The sequence below is a fragment of the Pelodiscus sinensis genome, chromosome 1 (genome assembly GCF_049634645.1).
Source record: "Pelodiscus sinensis isolate JC-2024 chromosome 1, ASM4963464v1, whole genome shotgun sequence".
In the NCBI taxonomy this organism is placed as follows: Eukaryota; Metazoa; Chordata; order Testudines; family Trionychidae; genus Pelodiscus; species Pelodiscus sinensis.
Genome location: NC_134711.1, coordinates 142,042,365 through 142,068,599, shown reverse-complemented (window position 1 = coordinate 142,068,599; position 26,235 = coordinate 142,042,365). Strand labels below are relative to the sequence as shown.

Here is a 26,235-nt window from a genome sequence, read left to right as displayed (position 1 = left end):
GGTCTCCCTAGCCCCTGTCAGAGGCTGGAAATGGGTGACGGGAGAGGGATTACTTGACGATTCCCTGTTGTTTATTTCCTTTGAGGTTTCTGCCATTGGGCACTGTCAGAAGACAGGATACTGGGCTGGATTGACCTTTGGTCCAATTCAGTATGGCTGGTCTTGCGTTCTTATGTCCAATAAAAGACATTGCTTCACCCATCTTGTTTCTCTGCCATTTATTTAGTTATCATAAAGGTCAAATAACTATGTACAGCTAAGGGAATTTTGAAAAACCTACCTGGTTAGAAAGCTTGATTTTTTTTCCCAAGGTTATTTAAAGATGCTATCATGACACAACTCTCACACTTCAAGATAGGTCAGACTCCAATAGCTCAAAACTATTTGAGATTTTTGGGCACTCTAAGGCAGTGGTGGCTAGTGCCAGAGGCTCCTTCTCTGCTAATAAGTAGTTGTGAGCTACCAATTGCTATTACTTGAGTTCCTACTAACAGAAGTATCCTGTTAGTTCGTGCTTGGTTGCCTTTTAAAGGAGTTCCAGATAAGAGTTGTCCCACCAAACTCTCTTGAGATTCTGATCTGGATCTCTCTCTCTCTCCCAACAGGATTCCAGCCCCTGTTCCCAATTCTGTTGGTTTTCCAGATCCTGCCACTCTTTTCGCTCCCTTTCTGGGTCCCCCATTTTGACCCTCCTTCTTTATCTCCTCTTTTAAACCTCACATTCCTCTTCTTTCTGTCTCTACTTGTTCCTTTCACCGACATAAGGTGGATAAGGCTGTTTCTTTTATTGACTAACTTCTGTTGAGACACAAACTTACCAGCTTACATAGAGCTTTTCTTCAGGAGTTGTTTTCACTGCATTGTTCTCCTACCGGAGTAACCTTCCTGGCTGGAAACCACAGTGGCCTTTAGTGGCCAACACGAGGTGCAGAAGTGTGTCTCATGCAAAAACTGTATTCTGGTGACTTGGGCGATGTGGGAACAGGATTTTGGGAAGCAATGAGCTAGTTTGTAGGTTAAGCAGTCCTAAAGAATCATAGGAGCAGCTGGGAGAGAAATTTGAGCATGGATTTTAACTTTCTTTTGGTACAACTAAATCCCAGAACAAGGAGTGAGATTTTGACACCATGTGCAGCAATCTTCTTGTTTTGGAGCAAATTGGAAGAGACACCTATCTACTCACATTATTTCTAGTAATTTCTTTTGAAAAATGTGAACATATGTACTTGCATATGTTTTCTAACTGACATGCTTGAAATCTCCAGTGTTTTAGGGGTTTCTGGTCTTCAGTTAAAATTTGTGACAGAGGCTTTAACTCGCTTATCTCAAGATTAAGATCATGTAAAGGGCCACAATGTGGCTTTAAATTTTGACCTTCATTCTCGGGGGTATGTCTCCAACCAGATGTTCTAGAGGGGGAGAGCTACAGCTATGGGAATTCTGCCACTCCTGAACGGGTAGATTATAAAGGTCTAAATCTTACTGTTTTTAATTCATTTGAGCACTCTTTTAATAATCCTCTTCTAGAGATGTGCTCATGGTGCAGGTTGGACCAATGAGACCATTTAGTTACAGTGCTCTCATGCCCCCTTCTGCTCCCCTTGTGGGTCTGAACATTCAGATGGCAGTACTGTAAAATGGGGCATTGATTTCTTTAATTCTTTCTAGCTGACTGTTTCTCATCCTCACTGAGTCAGTGATAGTTCCAGTGCTGCCACCTTACTGCATTTAGTTTTTAGGTATTATAGCGCGTGGTTTTTTTCTTCTTTGTTTCATTGACACATCTTGAATTTAAAAGCTGGAGGACATTAAATTGTATATAAATTGCATCTACATTTATACAGATGTATACTTTACATCCCAGAGAAGAAGCCTTATTTTTTCACATTTACATAAGGAGAGTGCCTTATGGCAACAAATAGGTGGCATTCCACTTTGCTAAGCAACATACAAATATATTTTGGAAAGAGACTATAATTTATTATACTTGTCAGTCTAAAAGACAAGCCATAACATGTGAATGAAACAGGCAGCTAGGATGGGGGTGGAGGACACAGTAACATATACAATACGATGTTTCAAAAAATTGGCTGTGGGGATTATTTAACTAATCTTGGTTTTATTAACATGTCTATTTTCCTTGAATGGCTGCAAAATCCAATAAATTCATATGGTTCCAGACTCTTGCTCGGCCTGAGAACTGATAGTTGTTTTGTCAGTATTTTCCACATTTAAAATTTAACTTTGTCAAATTCTCTCTCATTTCAGGAGAGAATCTGTAGGGTGAATATTAGTTTCAGGATAGTTTCCTTGCTATTGTCTTCGCAAGAACTATCATTATGTCAATTATCTGTTTAGTTTCTTTTTCTAGTTTTAAATAAACCCTTAGCTATGGTTAGTTTGGTTTTCCTATTGGGGCACTTAGGGGAGGCATTGGGACCATTATTAATATGTTGAATTTGTTAAATAGTTAATTACAAACATTTAAAAAAAACCTTCCCCTCTGTAAGGTAAATTACAAAAAGATTGAATTTTTGTACTAGCATTGGTAATGACATCTCACTGTTCTCAAAACATACATGCTTCAAAAATTATAAGATCATTTGTATTCCGTAGCTTTCTTTAAATCTTTGCCTGGGCCAAATGTGCTACTTCAATGTTTTCTGAAGAATTGTCCTGGAAGTTTGAGTGATCACTATGAGAGAGTGTTTAACTGTCTCATTATTCTTGAGTTATGAACCAATTGTTTTACATAGGGCCAACATGGCATATGCATAAATTAGTTATTTGTTCCTACCATTACATGGACAATGATAATAAAAGCAGAGAAAAGGCCTTGGGTGGTAAGCCATGCAGTCATTTGTTCTTTATTTTTGACAATATATTGGCTGTTTTGTGAAAGCCAGAGATACAAAGTGCTCTTTATTTTGAGACGTCTCACCCAATGGCTGAGACAGATGCTCTTTAGAAAGATATTCAGCAATGTCACATTCAAATAATCAAATGTTTCTCTGCTTACCAACAAGTTGCTTGTTACGTGATTCTGTTTAACTAAATTTGTCAGATCTTATTTTATTAATAATGGTAACTTTTCACAACAGGCGTGATTGGTGTGATTCTGCATTCTCTTCCCCATTTTTTTTCTTCATCTGTCTCTTACTTAATGAGTGCTTTCCTTTCTTCCCCCCTCTCTGTTGCTCTGTGGAATACTCATCATAGGATGGTTATCACTCCTCATGTTTCCCCTATTTTAATTTGCATTGTTTAGTTCTGTTATTGGTTGGACCCCACTGTCAGTAATAAAAACCACTGTCAGTAATAACTAATGGATAAAAATAGCTGTTTCTTCAAAATTAAGTAGATAAAATTGTCCACTCATTACAAGCCACTTCATCATTCAGCCTCACTCAGATTTGTCTGTCTGTCTGTCTCTGTCTCTCTCTGTCTGTCTCTCTCTCTCTCTCTCTCTCTCTCTCAAAATTGAGTTTTGTCCTCATAATTCCTGTTGGGAGGGTGATCTAGTTCCTGTTATGTTTCAGAGCTTATGTTGTTAAATGCCTAATCATCTTCCTGTCTACCAGTTCTCCTCTTTGCAAATAGTTCTTCATGCCCTCACCAGGGAACATGCTTCAGGTTTGGAAAACACAATCTTCATTACAGTATGTAGGAAAGGAGAGGACGTGTCATGTTATGAACAGTTAAAAACAGCACTGACAAATACAAATTTAGTACCAGAGTTAGCACTCTCTGAAATGTGTGGAATAGCCTATGTCTCAAAATTATTTTTCTATCTTTGTAGACTCAAGAAAACAGGACTACATTGCTTATATTCACTTTGTATGAAGATAGTCTCTGCAGAAACAGGGTACGTCTATACTAGCTCGTTAGTTCGAGCTAGGAAGGGTAATTAGGGCAAGTGGAGTTGCAAATGAATCCCGGGATTTAAATATCCCGGGCTTCATTTGCATGTTCCTGGGCGCTGCCATTTTTAAATACCCCTTAGTCCAAACTCCGTGCCCGCGGCTACACGCGACACGGAGTAGGTAGTTCGAATTAAAGATCCTAATTCGAACTACCATTACTCGTGGAATGAGGAGTAGCAGTAGTTTGAATTAGGATCTTTAATTCAAACTACCTACTCCGTGCCGTGTGTAGCCGCGGGCACGGAGTTCAGACTAAGGGGGATTTAAAAATGGCAGCACCCGGGAACATGCAAATGAAGCCCGGGATATTTAAATCCCGGGATTCATTTGCAACTCCACTTGCCCTAATTCTCCTACCTAGCTCGAACTAACGAGCTAGTGTAGACGTACCCTAAGGGACTACTTTCTAACGAGAATTGAGCTTTGGGAGAAAAATCACGTGTTCTACACAGAGAAATGCTACTGTAAACTGAAAATATGAATCTTGATTAAAGTGCCTCATGTTCTGGGATCTGTTCAGATACAGATTTTTCCCAAGTAAGGTATTCCCCAAGAAAAGCTAGACAACTTCACACCAGAAAGAAGGCACTTATCTAGGGAAACAGGCTTTTTGTTTCTATGGGGATATCATTTGTGGGATTTGGTGTCTTGGGCATAGAACTGTGGAACAACCTTGAAAAGCTGAGTGTGTGGTGTGTATTGAGGGTGTGTGAAGGCTGTTCTCCACTCTGCAATGCCAGGTGCGGAAGGTAAGGGCCTACAAGAGACCTTAAAAATATCTTGCCTCTGTAGGCTTCAAGGATGTTAAATCAGTTAATTTCCTAGTTGAGTAGTTGATGGAATTTCCATGGAGTACTCGACTAGTTGATAGGCACGTCTGCATTTCTGCTTTGAAATGTACTATTTCAAAGGCGGAATGCAGAACTGCGCATGAAGCCCGGGACCAGTGGGAAGTTCCGCTGACTCTTGGTTGCACACGGGCATACCAGCTTTGAAATGTACATTTCAAAGTGGAAGTGTCCTCATGGACCCTGGGCTCTGTGTTGCGCTGCAAATTTGAAATGCCACGCAGAGCGGATCCTGGGCTCCGCACAGCATTTCAGTGGAACCCAGTATCATCTGGGGAGTCCCCAGTTCACTGTGGGTTCCTCGCAGCATTTCCCCAGAACCCTGGGTCAGCTGGGGATTCTCCAGCTGACCCCGGGCTCCACCGAGGCGGCGTTTCAAGGGGACAATGCTGCACAGCTGAGCGGGGATCAGCTGTGCTGGGATGCCCCTTTGAACACTGCCTCGGCATTTTAAAATGGCAGCATCACACAACTGATCCCAGAGGCAGTAAGGGGGGAGGAATCGACTAGTCAACTGGGTATCTGAAAAGCATTTGCTTATCTGATAGTCAACTAGTCCTTAACAGGCTTCTGTTTAAAAGCTGCCCAAGGTCACAGATTCCTTGGCCTTGGGAAAGAGGCTGCCACCACCAAGTGAAAAACCGCTTTCTTCTTGAATCCAGGAAAAAATACTTGGAACTTCTCCCAGAGGAGTGCTCCAAGCTCTTCTAACGCAAGAGAGCTTGAATAAGAAGAGCAAACAAACTGTAGTTTCTGATAGCTGACCTCCCAGTCTTAGGCATGCATACACAGACTTCCTATTACCTTCCAGGGCACAAGAATCAAATCATCATCTGAAAAAAGGTGATTTTATTAAACAAAACAAAAAGACATACTTGGTTGCTAGGTGTTTTAAAGCAACTGAGAAAGGAACAATTTAAAAACACAGAGAAATTCCATCCCTGGGATACAGCTTTAAGTTATGACATCAGGGGGCCACATGGCCTTAGCACAAAGAAGTTAAACCAAACAACAAAACAAATAAAATAACCTGATCATGTCTAATTGGACATTTCCCTGTCTATTTATGATCAGTGCTTCCATGCCCAGCATTCTTTGTAGGTATGCTAGTTCTGCCTGGTTTAATTCATCTTGTTCCCCACGCTCCTGACTTAAAACTCACGCGAAGAACAGCAACAGGCAGGTATTCCTTTTATTTCAGATCTCAACACCTTCCCCCATTGGGTCTCCTGGCTCCCTGCCAACACCCCTTAGCTACCTGAGTTTAACCCTTTGGTTACTGAATGCTGGAATGTTCAGAAAAGGCCAGCACTCTTCTTGTCCGTCATAGGGTGCCTGAATATTGTGTGTGTGTGTGGGGGGGAGCTGTATTGCATTACTCTCATCCCTTCAAATGCATTAATTCATTTGTTAATGCTTCAGGGAGAGTAAACAGAGCCTTGCCTTCTTGTGTCCTCAAAGAATACACCTTTATTTAGTTTCTCTTTTAAATAAGCCGCTACGGACTTCAAGAGGTATGTCTCTTGGATGGGAACTATACTGTGTTTGGTGCCTTCCTTTTCTGGGAGAGCCCCCTCTGGTACACATCATCATAGAATCCTAGAACTTGAAGGGACCTCCAGAGGTCATAAAATCCAGTCCCCTATCCACTCAACACGACCAAGAACTGCCTATATCATCCCTGACAGGTGTCTACATAATCTGCTCTTAAGTATCTCCAGTGATAGAGATGCCACAATATCCCTAGGCAATTTATTCCACTGTTTAACCACCCTGACAGCTAGGAAGTCCCAACCTAGACCTCCCTTGCTGCAGTTTAAGCCCATTGCTTCTTGTCATCATCATGGGAAGCCGAGGAGAACAATTTATTCACCTCCTCCCGGTGACATTTTATAGGTATCTGAAAACCACTATCATTTCCCCTCTCAGTCTTCTCTTTTCCAAACTAAAGAAGCCCAATTCATTCAACTATGCGTCATAGCTCATGTTTTCTATACCTTTTAATCATTTTTGTTGCTCTTTTCTGGACCTTCTCCAATTTATCCACATCTTTCTTGAAATGTGGTGCCCAGAACTTGATGCAATTCTCCAATTGAGGCCTAATCAGCACAGAGTAGAGTGGAAGAATGACTTCTCATGTCTTGCTCACAATACTCCTGTTAATGCATCCCAGAATCATGTTTGCTTTTTTGCAACAGTGTCAACTGTTGACTCATGTTTAACTTGTCCACTATAACCCCTAAATTCCTTTCTGCAGTACTCCTCCCTAGACTGTCCCTTCCCATTCTGTATGTGTGAAATTGGTTGTTCCTTCCTAAGTAGGGTACTTTGCATTTGTCCTTATTAAACTTCATCCTGTTTCTCAACCATATCTCTAATTTGTCCATATTATTTTGAATTTTGACCCTATCCTCCAAAGCACTTGGAATCACACCCATCATAGTATCATTTTCAAACTTAAGAAGCGTATTCTCTATGCCAATATATATATCATTGATGAAGATATTGAACAGAACTGGTCCCAAAACAGACCCTTGCAGAACCCCACTTGTTATGCCCTTCCAGTAGGATTGCGAACCATACTCTCTGAGAATGGTTATCTAACCAGTTATGCACCCGCCTTATGCAGCATGCCACACCTTTATGCTCCTGCCTGGGAGAAAGAGAATTGAGATTGCAGACTCATTTGGTTTATCAGTGCCTAATTCTGTGGTGTCCAACCAGTTCTGAAGTGAACTAGCCACACTCAACCAGACAAATAGCCACATGTGTCTATTAGCTAGTGTGTTGGACACCATGGCCCTAAAGTATGATGTTTTACCAGGCTTCTTCCCAGTATTAAGAGTAGCCTCTATGCTGAGGTAGTCTTCCACAAAACCCAAGAAGCACCTTTCCCTTTGAGTTACCCCAGTGCTGCCTTCTGTCAGTCAAGACTAGGAGCTCTCATCACCATTCTGGGAATGAGTCTCTCAGCAGGCACCACCAGTATCCATCAGATCTATTACTGTAAAGTCAATACCAGTCACTAAGCCAGCACTGCCTAATGGCTTTGATGCCAGCTCAGGAGGGTTTCACCCTGGAGCTAACTTTGCTGACTCCAGAGCTTACACCAGAAGTGTCCTCTGGGATCTCTGTGCCTCAAATCCAGTCATCTGCCTTAGATTAAAGGAGGAGAGAGGAAGTACAACTTCCCATAAAAGTGGTATAAAAAAATGGAAGTGCCATTGCTCAAATACTCCTTAGTCCACAAGACAGGAGTGTTTAGTGGTCCCTTAAACATTATCACAGTCATCTCTTCTCCACACACTTGTGATGTTGGACTCAGCACCAATCAGCTAGTCATGTCAGAAGTTCAGATTCTGATTTTTCTTGAATCTCTTTGTTTCTGACTGGAGGAGCACTGTTGAGGTTGCTGGCCACTCTGCTGCATACATTTCTGATTCTTGACCGTGTGATTGCAACTATGTCTCCTTTTCCAATTCCAGACAGCTTTCAACAACTTTGGAAATGGATTTGGAAGGGTCCCTGAATCAACCTCAGGAAAATAGGCTTCTTCCTTCTCCTCAGATTCACACTTTGCAGTAGACCCTGCAAAATGTCCACAAAAAGAACATTTTGCAGGGTCTGCTGCAGCTGTTTGTGACACTACATATAGGACTCTATATAGGCTGTCCTGGAGGCCGAGGTGCGCTCCAACTATTACCCCAGCAGTGACCAAAGTAAGAGCAATCGATATGCCTTCCAGCACTGCACCCTTCTTTGCCACTGATTCTATCACCAATGTTTGTTTCACATCCAGTGCTGATGTCCCATCATTGCTAGTGCTGATGTCAGCATCAGATCCCTGAAAAAATTTGCAAGACTATTTCACATTGGTAGGCATTAGGAAACGTAAGTGTAGAAGTCACTTTTAACACCCCATGTAATTAAACCCCAAATAGCTTTGATACCTACATGGGTTCCCCTGCTCCTTTTCACATCTGGATCCAGGATGGTCAGCAGGGTGGGAGAAGAATGGAGCCCCTGTGGTAATCTTCCCCTTTCTACACAGTTTCATTTTTTCTGGAAAGGAAGTGGGAGTGGAGAGAAGAGCAGACCAATACTAGATTTACCCACCTTCTTCCAACCTATGGGAGACAAATGTACAAGAAATACTGCTGGCTGTTCCTCTAGTCTAGAATTCTCCCCTATTTTGGGCAAGATTCTGGGAGCAATCACTTTTGGGAGAGACCCTAACAATAGAACTCCATCAGGAAACAGTTTGCCTAGTGGCTAGGTGAGTACAGAGACCTAGAGGCTCTGTATAGATTGGGGTGGGCAGGAGCGCCTCCACAGGCCAGATTTGGCCCACCAAGCCTATTGATCCACCTGTGACTGCTCTTCCACTCCCCTGTCCCTAGTCCAATCGAGACCTGGGGATGAGGGAGTGCATGAAATCTCCTCCCCTCCTGCCAGCGGTGCACAATGCCTAGAGTGAACCACCAGTTGTTCTGAAAACTAAACTCTAGATGCCTCATGCCCCTTGCTAGGTGGGGACAGGGGGCAAAGACTTCATGTGCTCTTCCCACTGTCAGGCCCTGAATTGCTTGGGGGTAGAGAGAGCACGCAGTCTTCTCTTGCCCTGCAAGGTGTGCATGGAGTATAAACCACTAGCTGTTCAGGACAGCTGGCAGTTCTCTCTAGGTGGCGGAGGCAAAGACTTCACGCACTCCCTAAACCCCATGCCAGTCAGGGTCTGTGGGAGCATGGGGAGTGTCCTGGCCCTGCCCCTTATGGGGCAGCCTGAGCCACTTCAAAGATTTCTGAAATGCCCCCCCTTCTAAAATTATTGCCCACCCTGGTATAGATGATGTTTCTTGTCTCAAGAATGCCAAGATTCTTAGGCTTTAGGAAGTGGGATTCCTAGTCCCTTGTTTCTTCCCTATCTTCCCCTTTCACCACTAAATCCTGGCATTTCCATTTACCTATGTTACAGTAACTTGTAGGAGCGAGAATCAAACAGTCTTAATTATATCTATTTGAAAAGGTATATGCTTTCAAATTTATACCACATTAAGTGTTTTTGGGAGAACAGAATATAATTCTGCAGCAGGACTTGCATCTTACTGTGCCTCAGAAAGTCATGGCTAAGTTCTATGAGTTAAAGAGGTCCTGCAGCAAAATTTTAAATGGAACGATTAATAAATAGAATTATGCAGAGCATCTTCAGCAGGCCAAGCTTTGAAGGAAATGAAGGCAGTGGGGTTTTTTTGGGGGGGGGATATATATGTATGATATTTAAAATAGGATCTCAAAATTTTACAAGAGATCAGCAGTCCTATACACTTCTACTCAAGCATAGAAGTGTAAGTATTATTCTCCTGCTCTAGTGGGAGTGTTGAATGTAAAAGGGGCAATGACAGTTTAAAAAGCTAAATAACATGATTTCAAAAAAAACTGACTAATGCTTCATTTAAATCTAGAAACACTAAGTGGTCAATTTGACTGCAGTATACTTCCTGAATTATTAAATAGTTTAGCAATGAGAATGAGCAGAATTGCACACAACCCTCCAAACACTCAGAATGCACGTCACCCAGTAAGAGGAGGAGATACACCCCTTACCAGAGATCTAGGGATACCTCTTACCGAAGACAACGTCAGAGGCTTTTCAATAACAGATGGAAACAACAGCCCAATAGAAGAAGAGCTCAACATACCCAGTCATCTGCCGCTCAATCAGCAGCACCTAAATAGTAAATTTGAAGGTGTGATCAAGGGCCTGAGCAAACACCCTGCAGATCTGGTGCACATCATTCACACTTTCTATCTTCAATTGGGACCCTTTTACCACCAATGGGCTCTCATCACTATGGACCAATAAGACCTCCAGGTATTAAGAACAGTCTATACCATACCTCTTTATGTCTATACCCCCTACCCACCCTCCTTCCCTGTCCATTTTCAGGAACCCCTCTCACAAGCCCCTTCTACAAGCAGAGGATCAAAAACTACTCAGCGTAGGAGCCATGGAGCAAGTTCTACCCAGACTTCATGGAGGAAGGTTCTATTCCAACTATTTTCTTACTTCCAAAAAGAAAGGGAGATGGAGACCCACTTTAGATCTCAGGAGACTCAACAAGTTTGTCTGCAAAAAGAAGTTCAGGAAGGTGACCTTAGGAACCATCATTCTTGTACTGCACAAGGGGAACTAGTATTCTGTCCTTGACCTCCAATATGAATATTTTCATATACCAATACACCCTGCCCACATGAGGTTCCTCTGGTTTCCAGTGGGCAAAGAACATTACCAATACCATGTCCTCCTCTTCGGGCTATCAGCAGCACCCACCACGTGTTCTCCAAGACTTTGGCCTTACTGATGGCCTTCCTCAGAAAGCTGGGTGTTATGATATTCCCTTACCTAGACGACTGTCTATTCAAGGCAACTTTTGTACAGCACACAATCATGACAAATATTATCTGAGGGATCTCCCGCCTGGGTTTTCTGATAAACGTACAGAAATCTACTCTGGATTTCACCCAAAGAATAGAATGTATCAGAGACCTACTAGATTCTACCTTGGCTAGAGCCTTTCTTCCCCTAAACCGCTTTCAGACCCTGTGTGGCATAATAGACAACATTCTCCAAGTCCCGGTAACAATCATTTACACACATCTTCAGGCCATAGACCACATGGCAACCATTACCTTTGTGGCACCTCTTGCAAGATGACATATGAATTGCCTATAGGCCTGTCTGGCAACAGCGTATATCCCCAACCGACACAGCCTCACAAAATAAATTACTGCTACGGTGTTGGTGCTGACATTACTGGGGTGATGGGCCTGTTCATGCAATGTCCTTTCAGGAGTACCCTTCCACTGACCAGTTCCCTCACGGGTAATAACTACAGATGCTTTCCTTCTAGCCTGGGGTGTTCACTGCAGGCATCACATAGTCCAGGATGAGACTGCACATCAATATTTTGGAACTCAGGGTAGTCTGCAATACCTGTCTCCATTTCCTACCAATTATCCGTGGCCATAAGATACATGTCCCTACAGACAACACTCCGTGTATGGTAACATCAACTGACGGGGGGGGGGGGGGGGGGCATGCCTGATAACGCTTACTATGTGCCAAAGGTTTGGAACTGGGGCATGAAGAAACATCACACCGATGGCAATATGCATACCAGGCCAACAGAATACCATGGCAGATGAACTGAGCAAACAGTTTTCTGAACCGCACGAGTGAGAGCTCAGCCTCAAAATCATCCTGCCCATATTCTGACAGTAGGGGGTTTCCGGTCATAGATCTTTTCAAGACAACAATCAACCGCAAATGTCACCACTTCTGTTAAAGGGCAGGCCAGGGCAAGCACTCAGCATGAGATGCTTTCACCATACCATGGATGGGCCCTTTGTCGTACACGTTCCCCGCCAATTCCCCTCCTTTCCAGGGTAATCTACAGGATCCAAGTAGACTGAGCGAAAATCATTCTGTCGTCTCAGCCAGTATGAAGCTAACATTGGTTTCCTTGTTCCTCCATTTCCTGTTGATTGCCAATCCCATTCCCCTTCCTATCAGTCCTCAGTCCCTAACTCAACGCAACAAATGAATGTGTCACCCAAACCTTCAGGATCTTCAAGCCACTGTGTGGCTTCTTCATGGTTCCAGAATGATTAACTTACCTGCTCTGAGTAAAAACAGATCCTCCTTAGCAGTCGTCGTCCTTTTGTGAGGTACACCTATGAAAACAAATGGAAGTGGTTTCAGGAATGGTGCGATCAGTGGCATCTACAAGTACATACCCCCCCCCCATACCTTCCTTGCTGGAATACTTACTGGACCTCTGTGACTTCAGGCTCTCTATCAGCTTCATAAGAGGTAATCTCTTGGCCATCACAAACCAGTAAATAATGTCTGTCCGCTCATCCAATTACCAAACATCTTAACTGGTCTATCCAAGGCACATCCACATGTATGCCCACTTGTTCCACCATGGGATCTCAGCCTCATGCTGTACTCCCTGACAAGACCACCCTTTGAACCATTAGCGATGGTCTCAATGCAGAATATGGCCATGAAAGTGTTCTTTCTCATTGCAGTAATATCCACATGAAATGTAGGTGAAATCGCAGTCCTTGTGGCAGATCCACCTTATATACTTTTCACCAGAGATAAGATGATTCTCAGACCCTATTCTAAATTTTTACCAAAAGTCACTTCTGATTTTGACATTGAGCCCATTTACCTATCCACTTACTACCCTAAACCACATGACTCCCCAAGAGAAGCAATATTACATACTCTCGATGGAAGAAGGGTGCTGGCTTTTTACATAGAACTCCCAAGTAAAGTAAGGCTGCAGGCTTTATGGGTTTCAAAGTCGGGTTTGTTTGCATGCTTTATTTATTTATTATGACAATGGCATCTATGCCACTGGCTTTCTATGGTCACTTCTGTTCTATTTGTGGGTGTGGAGTCTTTTTTGGGTCGGGGGCCCCTTGGCCACAGAACAATCAGTCGGGGGCCTCACATAAGTGAGAAGCAAAAATTTTAAAAAAACCAAACAAACAACAAATAAAAAAACCCTGACTGATGTGGCTCCTAACTGAGAAGGAGAAAGACACTCCTCACATTCTCCTTGCACACCAGAGTCTAGGGGGTCTCAGGTTTGTAGATTTTATGTGCTCCAGCTCCGCGGTGGGATGGTGGGGGTTGGAGCCATCAGCCCAGGCTCTCCAATGCTGGGTAGGGAGCTAAGCCTTGGGGGGGCTGGATCCATGTAAACCAGGGGCCACATCAGGCTCCCAGGACTGAGGTATCCCTCCCTTGGTTTACATGAACATACAGGTTAAAACTTTCACACCCAACTAGTATAGGGCCCAATTCTGTCACTTTAAGTAACTCTTTCTGTGAGTAGCCCCATTGAACTTGAAGTGACAAGACACCGCTCCATAGGAAGGTGTCAAAATCTGGCCCATAGAGTTTTTGTTTTACTTTCCCCTAATTTTAGACTTAGAAGTTGCTGCTTCTCCCTTCTGCATGCAGGTATATAGACCCTCCTATTAGCTGAATTTTTGGCACCCTGTCCTGGGGCAGCCTGACTCCAAAGCCCCACTTTTTCTGTTTAATGGCAGGACAGTCCTGGGTTTTCTCTAAACACATAAAATAAGACATTGTCCCTTCCCAAGAGAGAAAACTAGGAATACAATTTGTTACTAGCCAGGATTTGGGTTCATTCAGTGCTCCTTTACTCCTGCCACCAGAGCTTTCCAACGTTCTGGATAGTCCACAGAGGTCCTCTTTGCTCAGAGCATGAGTTGACTTCTCCTGTGTAACTTGGGTACCAGAACATTTTTTGTTTGCATTTATCTACATGGCTTCTTAATAGATTGAAAGAGGTTGCACTGTCCTAAAACAGTGAATTCTTTGAAGCACACCAATTTCTGGCCACTGTTCGTTCATTCTTCCTTTAGGGTTTTCTAGTATTTATGTGTGGTACTGGCTCTCTGTCTTCCCACCACGGATGTTAACAGGTGACTGGGTAATGGTTAACCAGTACTTGGGAGCCACTCCCTGCCAGGCTCCTGCGGTGGCTGTGTGTTGGCAACTGGCAGCCCCCACATGGACAGGCAGGGACAGCCATGGCAGTGTCCACATGGGGACTGTGAGATGTGGCAACCCCTGCACAGAGGCCAGGAGTCACAGTGGCAGATTCCACACTGGGCCTGGAGCAGCTCCTGCCTGCAGTGGGGCCACTCTAGCTTGACCTCAGCAGGCAGAGAGACTGTTTCACTCCACTGGAGTGGCCTCCTAGCCCCCCCCCCCCCCCTCTCCCGGCCAGGTTAAATGTAGTCTAGCATTATATTTAACCTTTTAACCAGTTAATCGGGATTTTACATCCCTACTTACATTTACTTTTCCAAAAAAAAAAAAGAGGACTCCCCTTTTCTTCTTATAATCATCATAGTTGACAAAAGCACTTTTAGTATTGAAGAGGTAAGCTCTCTGTACGTGAAGGGGATGCGAGGTAAGATGATGAATCAGTCCATAAAAAGTTGGAAGCTATTTGGATCTGTCAGATTGCCTCTGAGATTCTGAATTTTATATCGGAGGATGTTTCCAGGATCCTAGTGCACTCCATGGATGAGTAAGCGACACTACAGGGGGGAGAATGTCTGTCAGATTTGTACTCTTGTATTTTATGTTTGAGGTCTGCTTAAAGTCCTATCCCCCAAGGCAGCTCTGAACTGCAACAGAGCTTGAGCTGCTCACAGCTTTCTTTTGGGGGCAGGGAGTGGCATTTCATTGGGCTGTGACAGAGTAGCCGTGCACAGTAGAGTGTCACCTTTGAGCTAGGGAAACCAGCATTGAGTGGTGGGATCATATTGTCATGCGGGTGAGGGATGAAGACTAGTGATTACAGAACTTTTGAATGCGTGAAGCAATCTTCCTGGAACTGTGTGCTGAGGTGGCCCCTGACACTCGAATGGGAGCTGCTCTTGCGGTAGAGAAGTGTGTGGCAATTGCTGTGTGAAAGCTGTTGACTCCTGATTGCTACTGTTCAGTTGCAAATCAGTTTGCCATGGGAAGTCTATTGTTGGGGCAGCACTTATGCAAATGTGCAGGGCAATAGATCACATTTTGCTGCATATGACTGACTCTGGGATATGTGAATGCCATAGAGGTTGACTTTGCTGAAATGGGCTTTCCAAACTGTGGCAAAGCAATCGATCGCACACACATTCCCCTTGTAGCATCACACTGACCTTGCCTCAGAATATATCATTTGGAAAGGGTACTTATTTATTATGCTTCTGGCACTTGTGGATCACCTTGGGTGTTACACAGACATAAATGTGGAGTAGTCTGGGAAGACGTATGATGCCTACATCTTCAGGAACCATGTCCTGTTCAGAAAGCTGCAGTCTGGGACTTCCTTTCAAGACCAGAAAATTACAGTAGGGGATGTGGAAAGGCCCATAGTGGTCCTAGGTGATGCAGCTTACCCCTTACAGCTCTGGCTCATGAAGCCTTAAAAACCTGGAGAGTCACAAGGAGCAGTTCAACAAACAGGCTAAGCTAATGCTTCGTGATTGTTGAATGTACTCTTGGCAGATTGAAAGCGAAATGGAGGAGTGTGTCTGACATGCTGGACCTTTTGGAGGATCATATCCCCCCAGGTGGTAGCCACATATTGCTTACATAATTTGTGTGGAAGTAAGAGTAAAGCATTTGGGCAGGGGTGGAACAATAAGACACAGTACCTGGATGTACAGTTTGAACAGCCAGACACTTGTGCTTTCAGAGGAGCCCATCAAATTAAGGAGACTCTGAGGAACCACTTTTCAATGAGGGGTGTTTACATTTCTGTATATTGTGGTTACTTCCCTGCCTCATCCCACTGCTCATCCTGAGCGAGGCATTCCCATGAAACTAAGGGATATTATAGGCTACCACACTGGCCAGAGCAATTGGTGTGGGTTGTCTCTCACACAATAAACTCATGGAAACCTGCATCAGATTTGTTTTTAGTGAGGTCTTTTGATCAGGGTGTTTGGTGCTAAGGATTGGTGAGTGTTATTGGAAAACCTCACAGTGGTGTTAACGTCCAGCTGTTAAAATCACAGCTGCTTTGATGGGGAGTGGAGTGTGCTGAATTTTTTTTTCTTGATTGTGAAAATGAATGTGTGGGCATAGAGAAAGGGTTGCTGGATAAAGAATTTTGCATGTGCAGCTGTGGAGGCTGATGTGTGGTTGTAGAGGGACGGTTGCTACGAAAAAAATTCTGTGTGCTGATAGGGAGGCCTCTGGTTTTGTTCGCTCTGCATTTTGATAAGACACTTCACCATCTAATTGATGATGATCCCTTTAAAAAAGGGAAGAAGGACAATCCAGGGAACTATAGACCAGTCAGCCTTACCTCAGTCCCTGGAAAAATCATGGAGTGGATCCTCAAGGAATCCATTTTGAAGCACTTGGAAGATGGGAAAGTGATCAGGAATAGTTGGATTTCCCCAAGGGCAAGTCATGTCTGACCAATCTGATTAGCTTCTATGATGAGGTAACTGGCTCTGTGGATATGGGGAAGTCAGTGGATGTGAATATACCTTGACTTGAGCAAAGCTTTTGATACGGGCTCCCACAATATTCTTGCCAGCAAGTTAAGGAAGTATGGATTGGATAAATGGACTGTAAAGTGGATAGAAAGCGGGCTAGATTGCCAGGCTCAATGGGTAGTGATCAAGAGCTCGATGTCTGGATGGCGTTGGTTTCAAGCAGAGTACCCCCAAGGATTGGTTCTAGGGCCGGTTTTGTTCAACATCTTTATTATTGACCTGGATGAGTGGATGGATTGCAACCTTGGGAAGTTCGCAGATTACACTACTTTAGTGCGAGATGTAGATATGTTGGAGGGTAGGAATAGGGTCCAGAGTGACCTAAACCAGTGTTTCTCAACCAGTGGTACAAGTACCCTAAAGGGTGCTTGAGAGAAGTCTGGAGAGTAAGTCAACACAACTGAAATTTGGAGAGAACTGATTTTTTGATACAAGTTGTACAGTGCCTTCTTATTTTTGTACTTTTTACACCTAAAAATTTTATCATCCGCCCAGCTACAATTAAGTTTTTTTAAACAAATGTGTTGCAATTGTAGAAAAATAATTTGTGTCTGAAAACTCTAGGTACTGGGGGTACTTATATATATATATATTTTTAAAGGGGGTACTTTATAAAAAAAAAAGGTTGAGAAACAGTAACCTAGACAAATTAGAGGATTGGGCCAAAAGAAATCTGATGAGGTTCAAAAAGGACAAGTACAGAGGTCTGAGAGTCAGAGATCATTTTTCAGGATAGGTTATAAGTTGTCAGTGATGTACTGGAGGGGTTTTAGCTGACGGCTACAGGTGATAACCAGAGGTATTCTGTTGTTTTCCTTGTTGGGCCTGTCCTGAAGTAGGAGACTTCTGAGTACTTATCTGGCTCTGTCAGTCTGTTTCTTTACTTTCCCAGGTGGCTATTTTAGTTTTTAAAATGCTATAGGTATGTGTTTGTCGTTGTCTGCAGGACTGGAGCAGATACAGTTGTATCTTAGGGCTTGGCTGTAGACAATGGATTGCGTGATGTGTTCTGGATGGAAGCTAGAGGCATGTATGTAAAAATAGTTATCAGTAGCTTTCTGGGATAGAGTGGTGTTTGTGACCATCATTTATTTGTACTGTAGTGTCCAAGCAGATCTCTTATTAAATGTTGGGGAAGGAGAGTTTGGATGCGGTCCCGAGTATAGGCCGCGCTTGTGCAGAAGGTGTACGTGAAACAATTAGTAATAATCCTACACTTGTCCACAGGCTGCCATTACTCTGGCTGACGTGTGTCATGCCAGGGTAGTGTGGAAATAGCAGCCCTGCCATGGAATCTCTTCGAGAAAATTGAGTACATTGAGAAAAGCTTTGACACCATCTCTGAGCAAGAGTCTAGTGATATCTCTCTGTATTTCAATGTTCTTTTTGGACGTAATGCAGACCCAAGCAGGGCTTAGCCAGCTCACAGAAGTACAGCTTCAGTTTTCCCCCATATCCCTTCCCAGATGCAAGAGCAACTTCCCAAGCTGATGCCCTCCCCCTCCACCCTGCTGCATTACACACCAATCTACAGCCCTGCATAATTACTGCCTGCCCCCCATTGCACAGCAATGACTTACCCTGCATCTGTTCCCTTGCTTCATTCTCCACGTCCAATTGCTGAGAGTCCTCATAAACCTTGAGACTTGAGAACAAATCCTCTCTGCTCGGTGCACAGGTTTTCATTGGATTGAGCCCCACCTCCTCATCCATTTCTATCTCTGTATTGCCAAGAGGCAATGGTTCTTCCCTTAAGGGATTTGGAGGCAATAAGCACACAAATTGGGTGAAGGCTTAAATATTTTACTAAGCAAATATTAAGGTAAAAGACAATGCTTAATACTAGAGTAAAATACAATGAAGCAAATTTTAGACTAAAATACAATACTTATTAAGCCTATTGCAATAGCTCAATTAAGCCTAAATGCAATACTTATTGCCTAAGCAATCCTCAAAATAAAATGCAATGCTTATTAAGAAAGTACAATATTTATTAAGCCTAAGCAGATCTCAGAATAAAATGCAATGCCTACGTCCCTTCTGCTGCCGGGAGCCCTCTGAAGAAGGACAGCGGATGGATCCCAGTGGCCAGTGCGTAGCACTTTTGGTCTACGCTGAGGTTCCAATGTTAGGAATATTCCTGGCCTTTATATACTGTTGGATCTACAGTAATCACACCTGTTGTTTTGAGAACCTAACAAGATCGTTGATACATTTCATATTTTCCCAGATCCAATAATCAGCTTGTTGATACGTTGCATATTTTCCCAGGCCAAATAATTAGCATTATCAGGTGGGAAACATTCAGCATAAATAGCTATGTGATCTTCCCAAGCGCTCCTGCACTCCCATGCCAGGTGCTGGCCTTGGGACCTGTCCCAGAACTTGTTGAAAGTCAACAGTGCATTCCTACACTGTACTATCTTGAGCAAATCAGCTAACTCTTTGAGAATAACAAAAGAAAAATTGAATAGGGAAATGTTATTTATTCCTTCACTAACATAACACAAGATGCTCACTCAATGAAATTTATAGATTGAAAAGAAACAAAGAAAATTATTTCTTTACAGTCAATCTGTGGAACTCTCTGCTGGGGATGGTTGAAGGGCCCAAACTATAACAGGATTCCAATAAAAATAAAATAAGTTCGAGGATAGGTCCATCAGTGGCTACTAGCCAGAATGGGCGGGGATAGTATCCTTAGCCTCTGTTTGCCAGAACCTGGAAATGGGCAATAGGTTTTGATCATTAGATGATTGCCTCTTCTTTTCATTCCTTTTGAAGCACCTGGCATTGGCCACTGCTGGGAGACAGGATACTGGGCTAGATGGACCTTTGGTCTGACCCAGTATGGCCATTTTGATCTTACAGAGAACCCAAAAGTATCTGCCCCCTGCTCTAACCTACTAGATTCCAATCCCACTCCCCCCAATCTGAAATGGAGCCCTTCCTGATGCCTGCCTTTGTCCTGTCCACTATTCCTTATTCCCACAATCTCCTCCCCCCATGCTGGGAGTTCTGTGCCCTGTGCTCCATTTCCCACTCCCCTCCGCCAAGGTCCCCCCATTCTCTCCTTATGTTCCAAAGGCTGTGGGCACTTCCTCCATTTCCTTTTCCTACAATGATTTATTCTTTCTGCCTGGGAGAGAGAAGTCATTCAGCATGTTAAACTATTGGGGAGATTGGAGGGGGGATAGTTATTTGTGAAGGTGTTCACAGGGGCCATCAACCAGTTGTGTTTTTTTGTTTTGTTTGGGTTTGTTTGATCTGTAGACAATTGCAGTGGTGCTAGAGGCAGGAGCTGTACTAAAATGCTGGCAAGGGCTCAATTTACCTTCCATCTTTCCTCTTTTGGTGTTCCATTCCCTCCTTTTCCCAGATCAATACCATTATGACCACTGAGGACTAGAGCATTTCTTTAAATACTGGAACTGATTGGATGTGACATTCAGAAGTTACTGTGTTACATCTAGAAAGGCATCACAACACTGTTGAGTTGGGGTAAGCTTTTTGCAGTCTTCCAGCAAGACATTTTGTTACTGGGTGAAAAAAGGATTAACCTCAGTTCAACTCTCACCCCTTTTACTGGTGCCATGGAGAAAGCACTACTAATTGGCTGATTTGTAGATGGAGGGGATGATTTTTTTTGGCAGAGGCTGGAGTCTATAGAAGAGTCACAGAACTACTGTTATCCTGAAACTTTGAGTTCTTCTTTGAGTGGCCCCATGGGTGCTCCACTCCTGGTGTCGGGTCCCGTCCTGGTGCCGTGAATCGGAGAGCTATCAGAGCCATGGTCTGCCGGACCGCGCATGCGTGGCTGCCTCTAGCAGTGTTCGCGCCTTTGTGTTGCGCACGGTCCGGCCTTGCTCAGTTCCTCTCATCCGCCCCTGGTCGCGGACGGAGCTCCCTTTCTGTCAGTTTCAGTTTCAATCATTCTCTTCAAAAGTCTTCACAATTGTAAATAGTGAAGAGCCTTTCATTGGCTACTTCTTTCTTCAATAGTTTCTAGTTGTTTAAAAGAAAAAGAAAAAAAATTTTCTCCAGACATTTCAGACAAGCTGTTGCTGCTACCTGTCTTAAAAAAAAAATGGAGAGAGAACTGCCTCGGTTCAACAAAGTAATCGAAGGAGAGAGAGCAGCTAGTCAATTTCTCTCTCCCGGCTACTTTCAGCGATGCAGGTGTCCCCCGGGTTTAAGAAATGCCCCGTCTGTTAGGAAGCCATGCCAGTGTCAGATGGACATGACTTCTGTGTCAGCTGCTTGGGAGAGACACATGTCCCCCAGAAACGCAGCCACTGCAGTAAACTAACTGCAAGAGCAAGAAGAGATCGGGACCTGCACCTGAAACTGATCCTGTATGGTAAGGCGCTGGAGTTGGATGCTGTTTCTGCCGTTGGGACAGTAGTCCATAAGCGACGGGCAACTGTTACAAAGAGAAAGAAGGCATCCCTAACTCGATCTCTGCCAGTGACCACCAACACAAGATGTCTTGAAAAATCATCTGGGGCAACTACCCCAGGATATCAACAGGCTCCCAAGGCAAGGAGATCACCTGAGCCAGGGCTGAGAGTGCAAGCGGCATCGGCACCGGCAGCAGCGCAAAAGCTGGCACCGCCAACAGCATCTCAAGTGGCACCGGCTGTGGCGGGGTTAACCCCCTCGGCACTGAATCTGCAAGTCTCGCCCACAGCACCACCGGCATCGTGCAATATGTCGGCACCGAACTCATCCTTGGCACCATCAGCACCGCCCCCATGTGGAGTCTCTTCGGCACCGCAGCCACGTTCGGCCCTGGGCTCTTCAGCAGCATGTGAAATTGACAAGGCTTCCCTGCCTTGCAAAGCTGCAAAGGAGGAAACTTACAGAGCTTTATCTCTGTTGCCTGCCTTCTCTCCGGGACCGTCTCCGTCGCCATCCAGGTACCAACGGCACCGAGACTATAGCCTTTCTCCTACTTACCAAATACTTAAAAGACCCACACGCGGGGACACTGTCTATATAGAAACAAGACTCTCTCTATCGCGTTCTCATTTATCCAGGAGTTTACCAAGGAGTAGATCACCTAGACGATTACCACGGCAGGTCTACTATATCTGTGGTTCAAGATCCTCCAAATACTTTTCTCCAGAATGGTCTGAACTATACTATGGGTGCTACTACAGGGCTGACTATGATTGTTCCCACCCTGGGCACGCTACCCTATCTTATATAGGGGTTCATCATGTACCCGCCCATCACCCAGTGCACAATACTTACCTGAACGTCCACAGCAGTTGCTCTCGCTGCCCCCATCGGAAAATTTGACCATCCATCAAGAACACTCAGAACCAGAAGAGGGCCAATTGTCTGAAGCAGAGGTTCCTCAACCGCACATTTCCCCAACCGACTGTTCCTCCTCTTCACCAAATGAGGCAATGATTCCAAATGACGCTTCTCCATTGGATGACCTGAAGCAATTCCAGGATCTGTTCAAAAGAGTTGCACGCACATAGGAAATACAATTAACGGACATTCCCATCAAAAAACATTGTCTCTTGAAGAATCTGCTACAACAACAGCGAGCAAAAATCGCCCTTCCTATTGATGAGGCAATCATGGAAGTGGCAGACGAAATATGGCAGACCCCTACATTGGCTGCCCCAACAAGTAAGAGGGTCGATAGGAAATATTTTGTGCCCGCCAAAGGGTTGGATTTCCTTTTCAATCACCCCCAACCCAACTCCCTTGTAGTTGATGTGGCACAGCGCAAAGCTTAAGCATCTCAATACAGAAACACATTGCAAGACAAAGGCAATAAGAAACTAGATGTTTTCAGTAGAAAAGTTTACTCTTCGGCTACGTTATTATTACGTATTGCAAACTATTTGGCCCATCTCTCTAACCACAATTTTCGAAGTTTACGGAACTACTAAAACATTTTCCTGATGCCAAGAAGCCCTTACTGAAGGCCATAGTCTAAGAGGGATATATATCTTCTAATACTACTTTGCAGATGGCTATGGATGTGGCTGACACAGCCACACAGGCCACGGCTACAGAAGTGGCGATGAGACGGTCTTCCTGGTTACCCTCTGCAGGAGCCCCACAGGAACTTCAGAATAAAGTTGATAAGCAAAAACTCTTTCCTAGCAACACCGACGAAGTTCTCCATACTGGCAAGGACTCTCGTGCCACTTTACGTACACTGGAAATGTACACACCTCCCTATAGGCGCAAACGCTACTATCCCTATCAACGAAGGTACGATTATACGTTTAATAAGAATCAACCATGTACCCAAGAAAACCAGCACTTCCAACAGCATCCTCAATGCAAACGATCCCAGGTGAACCGCTCGTCCAATCATCCTGCACCAAAGCAGCAAATTTGATTTCCCCGTCTAGGATGCAATCATGACTCCCACAGTCAACGTACCATAAAATTCTCTCCACCTTTTTCACCATCGCCAAAAGCAGTACCACCGTCAGTGGTCCAATATTTCGGACAAGTGGGTACTGGAAGTGGTATAATCTGGTCCCCTTTCTATCCATTCCCCCTACCACCTCACCTACCCCATCCCTTTTCAGGGACACCTCTCACGAGCACCTGCTAAAGCAAGAAGTTCAGCATCTTCTGAACATCGGTGCAATAGAGAAGGTACCAAGTCAGTTTTGGGGGAAAGGATTTTATTCCCGATACTTCCTTTCCCCAAAAAAAGTCAGGAGGATGGAGACCCATTTTGGACTTACGCAAGTTAAATCGCTACCTCAGGAAACATCGCTTCAAGATGGTGACCTTAAATGCCATCATTCCGTCGTTGAACAAGGGAGACTGGTTTGCAGTCCTCGACCTGCAGGACACCTACTTCCACATAGCAATCCATATGGCACACAGGCGTTTTCTCCGTTTTCAACTAGGCCAAGAACATTTCCAGTACAGAGTACTGCCTTTTGGCTTGGCATGCGCACCCAGAGTTTTCACCAAAACCCTGGTGGTAGTGGCTGCCCGCTTACGCAGAGTAGGAGTGACAATTTTTCCATACTTGGACGATTGCCTCATAAGAGGGCTAACATATTCAGAGGCCAGACAAATGGTAGTAACAGCCTCTCAGGTCTTCGACTCTCTGGGTCTCCTCATATATACGCAGAAGTCTTCACCAGAACCTACACAGGACCTGATTTTCATAGGGGGCGAGGCTCGACTCAAAAACAGCACGCGCTTACTTACCCGCCGAACATTTCGCCACGATCCGAGAGCTTGTGTGCACACTGACGCATGCTCCGATGTTTCCCATTCGAATGTCTTTACAACTAATGGGACACATGGCTGCTTCAACTGCTGCAGTTCAGAACTCAGTTCATTTTCGCTGTCTCCAACACTGGTTGGCCACAGTATATATTCCAGTGAAAGAAAGCGTCCATAAGGTGGTGGTACTACCACCACATGTGCAACAATCCCTGCAGTGGTGGACCAAGCCATACAGTCTTATGGCAGGCATCCTTTCCACTGCCCACAACTGTCAAAACAAATAATGATGGATGTGTCCCTTACCGGTTGCGGAGCGCATATGGACGACTTGACGGTTCAAGGTTGCTGGTCCATGCAGGAGATGCTCTTACACAACAACGTTCTCGAGCTAAGAGCGGTACGACACGCATGCCAGCATTTTCAGTCCCATATAAGAAATATGACTACCAGAATCCTCACGGACACTATTGCTACCATGTATAATGTGAACAGACAGGGAGGTGTTCAATCTCGATCCATCTGTATAGAAGCAATGAGTTTGTGGAACTGGTGTATCCGCTTCAACACCGTGCTGACGGCATCCTATCTGCTGGGTATCCACAACTCTATTGCGGACTCACTCAGCAGACTTTTTCCCCACGACCACGCGTGGGAAATTTGCATAGACATTCTGCATCGTATTTTCATCCAATGGGGCTTTCCTACGATAGACCTGTTTGCAACTCCAGCTAATGCCAAGTGCCCCAACTATTGCTCCAGAGCGGGAATAGGACATCACTCTTTGGGAGATGCTTTTCTCCATCACTGGGGAACGTCATTACTATACACTTTTCCCCCGATCATTGTAGTTCCCAGAATTCTAGAAAAGATCAGTATGGAAAGGGCTCGAGAAATCCTCATAGCCCCAGTGTGGGAGCATCAGCCCTGATATTCAATACTCCACCAGATGTCCATCAGGATACCGTACATGCTTCCTCTGCTCTCGAACCTCTTGACTCAAGACAACGGCTCCCTGTGTCATCCGAAACCTTGCACCTCACCGCATGGATGCTCCTTGGTTCAACTCTGCTGAACGCTCATGTTCACAGAGGGTCAAGCAAGTATTAGTACACCTCAGGAAGGATTCCACTCGAAAAACTTATCTAGCCAAGTGGACCAGATTTAAAGCCTGGTGTGACAGTAATATCATGGATCCCCACGTGACAAATGTATTCCAGATACTTGACTATATTTTATATCTTCATGACACAGGCCTTGCAATAGCCTCCTTGCGAGTTCACTTAGCAGCGATTAATGCATTTCATCAGAAGCAGGAGGGGTTCTCCGTATTTGCTCACCCCACCATAAAGAGGTTCCTGAAAGGACTTACAAACCTCAACCCACCATAACGACCATCACCACCTTTCTGGGATCTGGACCTTGTTCTAGATTCATTGATTCGCCGCCCCCCCTTTGAGCCCTTAGCCACGATATCATTACAGCTTCTTACTACTAAATTGCTGTTTCTTCTTGCCCTTACATCAACCCGCAGAGTGAGTGAGATAGCAACGTTCATGTCATCACCACCCTACACAGTTTTTACTAAGGAGTCGGTGACTTTGAGGTCTCATCCAGTATTTATTCCGAAAGTTTGTTTGTATTTTCACATCGAGCCAGCGAACGCCACTAGAGGCAGCCATGCATGCACGGTCCAGCAGACCATGGCTCTGATAGCTCTCCAATTCGTGGCGCCAGAACAGGACCATACACCAGGAGTAGAGTGCCCATGGGGCACATCTCAAAGAACAATCGTTACTTCACAGGGTGAGTAACTTCTTTTTTTCCATTTTCTTTCTGATTTTGTTAACTTAGTATGCTCTGCTGGTTACAAATACATATGTTTGTTTGGAGATCTTTAGCATAGTCATTCCATTTTCAGTTTATGGGTCTATTATATTGGGTATTCACACAAGATACTTATTTGTGTTTTAATTATTACTTTTTAACTCTAGAGAAATGACAATGAGCATGGTAAATTATTGTACTGAAATCCTGGAATAACTAGGAGTTTTAACTTGATAACTGAAAGAGAAATTACAGCCTTTGCTGTTTCATGAAGCCGTATTTATACAATTTCAGAGCCTCAA

The 26,235-nt window shown here is 44.3% G+C and overlaps 1 protein-coding gene across 4 annotated transcripts in view; it reads left to right on the top strand.

The window, feature by feature from the left end:
• The window catches only part of STXBP5L (syntaxin binding protein 5L), a 456,584-nt gene that overhangs the window by 118,016 nt on the left and 312,333 nt on the right, over positions 1 to 26,235 (top strand). The window lies entirely within an intron of this gene.